A 5,592-nucleotide genomic window follows, 5' to 3' on the forward strand; every position below is an offset into this window, starting at 1 on the left:
TATAAGCCTCTCTAGCATCTTATCAATGAAAGGCAAGGGGAAGTGATCTTTTCTGGTTGCTGCATTTAGCTTCCTATAGTCCATGCATACTCTCCACCCATTCTGAACTCTAGTCAGAACAAGTTCTCCTTCAGTATTTGGTACAATGGTGATCCTAGTTTTCTTTGGGACTACATGCACAAGACTTATCCATTTGCTATCAGAGATTGGGTAGATGATCCCTACGTCCAGAAGCTTGATTATCTCTTTTTTCACTACTTCCATCATAGGTAGATTCAGCCTTCTTTGAGCATCTCGGACGGGCTTGCACTCCTCTTCCATGTGTATTCTATGCATGCATGTGGTGGGGGAGATGCCTTTTATGTCATCTATGGTCCATCCTATGGCTCTCTTGTGTTTCCTCAGTACTTCCAGGAGGTTTTCTTCCTCTTGTTGGCTTAATTGATTTGACATTATCATTGAAAGTGTCTTTTCAGCTCCCAAGTACATATATTTCAAGTGGTCTGGAAGAGGCTTCAGATCTGGTTCTGAAATTTTCTAACTTGTATTCTGTTGTTTGGGAGGACAAGTGTCTGTTTGAGTGGGGTGTCTGGCTGAACTGGTTTCAGCTTCCTCTTTCTACGCAAGACCTGTCTGCATGGGAAGGCTTGAGGGAGTGATTTGCAATCCTAGCTAAGGATGTGCGACTGGACTTCCCTCTTTCTGCGCAAGATTGCAGTCCATTTGTTGGATGCAGTAGATAATTTCTTTCAGTTTTGGCTCTTTCCGGCTTTCTTCCCTGCAAAGATCATTATTCAGTTTATCATTTTGATCCATATCAAAAACTTCCTGACTCAAGCAATCAATGATATCAAGACCATAAACAGGGGACATGTCATAAGGATATTTCATAGAATCATAAACATTAAACTTTATTACTTATCCATATCAAAAACTTCCTGACTCAAGCAATCAATGATATCAAGACCATAAACAGGGGACATGTCATAGGGATATTTCATAGAATCATAAACATTAAACTTTATAACTTCCCCTTCAAATTCCATGGTAAGAGTGCCATCATGCACATCTATCTTGGTTCGCTATGCTCAGGAAAGGTCGTCCAAGTAAGATGTCTGAAGTAGTGTTGTTGTTGTCTTCCTTCATGTCAATCACATAGAAATCTGCTGGTAAGTACATCTGCTCTCACTGCTCAAATTTCTGAACTAACCTCTTTGCAGTTGCTTTTCATCTCCATATTGTCTTGAGGCTGCTGCAAGTGTTGAGATCAAGTCTCTGATTGCTCGAGGTGTGCTATCCTGGATGGAACCTCCACATGCTACATCAATGAACTTTCTTTCGGAAGGTAGCAAACCTCCATAGAAGAACTCTATGAGTGATTTATCTGAAATGTCATGTTGAGGGCAACTTGTACACAATCTTTTAAACCTTTTCCAATAGTCATACAAATCCTCAGTTGGTTTCTGTTTAATGCTACTAATCTCTCTTCTTATGCCTATAGCTTTAGAAGCTGGGAAATATTTATTCAAGAAGGCACTAACCATACCATCCCAAGAAGTTATGGAACCGGGTGGTAAGTAAAATAACCAATCCTTAGCATAATCATCAAGTGAAAAAGGAAAAGCTCTTAATTTAACATGCTCTTCAGATATGCCTTGCGGCCTCATGGATGAACATATAATTTGGAATTCTTTTAAGTGCTTGTGTGGATTTTCATTCTCTAAACCTCTAAACTTAGGTAGAAGATGAATCAAACATGTTTTGAGCTCAAATGGAACTGTCAGAGGTGGATAGGTAATGCATAGAGGTGCTTGGTCACCTATAAGGACTGCCAACTCCCTCAGTGTTCTTTCTCTTGGCACTAGTGGCCTCATGGCTGGATTTTCTGGTATTAATCCATCATGGACAGCAGGTTCAACAGGGGCAGCAGGTTGTGCTTGGTTTTCAGCCATTTCTGCGGCTGGTTGGTGCGACTCAGAGGCTTCAGAAGGTTGATCTGCGATGGTGTGCTCCTTGGGCGCGAGGTCGGCTTCAGTTGTCTCCCAGAGTCGAGATGCTTGTTTCCCAAGTCTCCTGATGGTGCGCTCAATTTCTGAATCGTAAGGCAGAGTTTCCTTGTGTCCAGATCTGATCATGAAAGAAAAATAAATCAGTTAAATTAACTCCCCGGCAACGGTGCCAATTTTTTACTATGCGGTTATCGAAACCGGTCAAAAATAACCTTTTCAGTTATTAACAATATTACTACTGCAGATAGTGGTGAAAGGATCGAATCCACAGGGAATTGATACTTATCTTTCTTATCAAGACCAAAGAAATAAACTGAAAGCAAGAGAACTGAAAGTAAATTAAAAAGGGGGGTTTTGAGATTGATTCAGTTATGCTAATGATGAAAGCAACAAAATAAAATGAATAATAAAAGTAAAGAGAAATCAATAATAAGAAAGGTCTAGTTAAAGAATTGGATCCACTTCAGTTGTTGGAATTGATCATTGATACTTAGGTTCTTTTGTTTGATTCAATAAATTAGTTATGGAGATGGAAAACGCTTCTCACCACCATGTCTCTCCTTAAGCATAAATTAATTAGGGAACGTCCTCTAACCAATCACTAATCAACAAGTTGCCAACAAACGTCCTTGGGCCTTAGGCATCAAAACAATTGTCAATTGCATTAAGAAATAGAGAGATCTAATTCTAGCTATCCAAACGCATGGAGATATCGCTAGATCATATAATTTCCTTAGTTTTTACACCAAGTGTTCTTGTGTTTGAACAATCCAAGCAATTACGGACTTAAAACTATTCAAACTAACAATATATCACCTTGCAATCAAGAATCAATTGGCCACATTGATCAAAATAACAAAGCAATAATGGAATCAAGCATGAAATTGCATGAATATTGAATAAACAAAAGTTAAACAATGTATGTTCAGATCTCCCAATCCATAAAATAACTAAAGTATCACCTAATCTTCAACTAGAAATAAAGGTTTCAGCCACTCATGGCTGAAACAAAACCAAAAATAAAGAAGAAAGGTAGAAGGAGAGAAGAGCCGAAGCTTGGAGAAGGTGGAGTCCTTGCGTCGGATTGAAGAGAAGAGAGGAAGAGTGCAGAAGAGGTGGTCGGCTCCTTAAGGTGGCTTTTTATAGAGTTTATGTGCTGCCCTAGGTCTTCAAGTTGATCTCCTTGCTACCCAAGTCTTTCCCTTGCCGCCTATGTGTGCATTGATGAGGTGGAGCCTCTCTTTGAATTTTAAATTTTGAATGTGCAAGACTTGAGGTGGCATGTGTGTCTTCTTTGGCTTCCTTGACAAGCTGAATTTGAATGTGCACCTTCTATAGATTTGGCTTCTTCAATAAGGAAAGGGATTCTTGAAGATTTGAATTTCAAATTGCTCTGCACTTTTCTTGTTTGCAACTTTCCTTATTTGGCACTTTCCTTATTTAGCACTTTCCTTATTAAGCTGAATCTTGAATTTGAATGCTCTTGGAGATTTGAAATTTGAATTTCAAACTACTTTCCTTGTTTATCTCCTCTTCAGATGCAACTTGACATGCTTGCTCTCCTTTATTCCATTTTAGGTAGTTTTAAGGGCGTTTTCTCCAAATTACCTCTTTACACCATTTTCTGCAAAATAAGATCAATATTGTAATACCCGGCTAGACTCCGGTATCGGAATTCCTACCGTCCGGTGGAATCTCGGATGTCGGAGACCTCTAGAAGGGTAGAGTCATGTTTTTATGAAATGTTTTTATGTCTTAAATGATTTTAAGTGTGAATTAAATGAGTTTTTACATGAAAATAGCTTTGGAGGAAAACCCAGGTTCGGCCGCCGAAAGTCAGGTTCGGCCGCCGAACATGCATGCGTTTTGGAGGCACGTTAGGCCCCCGAAAGCATGAGTGAGGGAAGTCAAGGTTCGGCCGCCGAACCTCATGTTCGGCCGCCGAACATTTGCATGGATGCGGAGGCACATTCGGCCCCCGAACGTGGCCTGGCCAGCCACATATAAAAGGGTCCCTTTGGTCCGCACGGGCGAACTTTTTCTCTCCCATTGTCGGCCAAGGTGAGTCTCCGTCGCTCCTCCCTCAATCTTGAGTGTTTTCCCTAGATCTTTCATGGTTTTCACGAGTTTTAACTTCTATTTTGAAGATTTGTGAGCAAAGAGCAAGTTTTGGGTGCTTGGAGGTTCAAGGAGCTCAATCTCTTCATCTCCAAGCTAGGATCGTCTTCCCTCTCATTTCTTCAAGAGGTAAGCTCGGATCCACCCTTATTATGTGTTCTAAATGAGTTTTATGCAAGATCTAAGGGTAGAAATGCATGCTAGGGTATATGTTGAGTTATGGGTATATATTGATGTTTTGAACAATGTGTGTTGTTTGAGTATGTTTGAAGTGTTGTAGATGGGGTATATGTTTGTTTGAGGCCCCTAGGAACTTGTATGCATGCTTTGGTTGAAAAATATGCATGTTTGGAAGGTTTGGAGGCGAAATGTGCTAAGGGAGCCAAGTTTCTGCCCTTTGGCAGAAACCAGGTTCGGCAGCCGAAGGTACTTTCGGCCGCCGAACATGGCTGGGGAGGCAGGCCTTTCGGCTGCCGAAGTTGCCCCCGAAAAGAGACTTTCGTCTCTGTCTGGGACTTTCGGCCGCCGAAGGTGCCGCCGAACCTGCCTGAGTTTCGTCTCTGTCCAGGACTTTCGGCCGCCGAAGGTGCCGCCGAAAGTGCCCTGTTCAGCCATTTCATGCATATTTTCTGTGATGTTTTCAGGATGTTTTAGGGGGTTTTTGGGGAGTAGTTTATAGTTATGTTCAGGTATTTTTGGTCCCTCATTTGAGTCCACCTGTGTAGGTTCGGACCCGAGGAACCGCGGACCCCAGCAGTGAGTTCAGCTACGGTGTTGTCAGAGTCAGCCAGAGGTGAGTGGAACTAAAACCAAATCTTTTAAATTAAATGTTTTACCATGTTTCATGCATCATGATTATGTAATAGGATGATTGCATTAGTTTCACGAATATGCCGTATTGCATAAATTGTTGTTGTTGTGGGTGAATGTTGGATGACCCAATTAGTCCAAGACAGGAAGACCAGGCCCCATGCTACAGGCCTGGCACAGAGTAAGCAAGTCCAGGCCCCAGTCTACAGGCCTGGCACAGAGTAAGGTACGGTTATGGGACTTGAAGACCAGGAGCCAGAGGAGGCCCTGGGATAATGGTAAGTAATGTATGTTCTGACAGGAAAGACCAGGACCCCATTCTACAGGCCTGGCACAGAGTTAACTTGGACTAATTGGTGACGAGTTCACCCAACCCTTATGTGAATTGTTTGTGTTATGATGCATTCCATTTGAGCATAGTGTTAATGTGTTTTACTAGCTCTACTCACTGGGCTTTTAGCTCACCCCTCTCCCTTTTCCCCCAGGCTTACAGGTACAGGATATAGTGCGGGAGTCCGGATAGAATAAAGAAGTCATGCTTATGTAATAGCTAGCAATGGACATGATCAAATTGTAATGTAAAAGTACAATGTAATTATGTAACGAGTTTTATGGATGTTAGTATGTGCTTGACCATAGATTGTTGTATCCCTTT

Source organism: Manihot esculenta, chromosome 4 (assembly GCF_001659605.2).
Source record: "Manihot esculenta cultivar AM560-2 chromosome 4, M.esculenta_v8, whole genome shotgun sequence".
Lineage (NCBI taxonomy): Eukaryota > Viridiplantae > Streptophyta > Magnoliopsida > Malpighiales > Euphorbiaceae > Manihot > Manihot esculenta.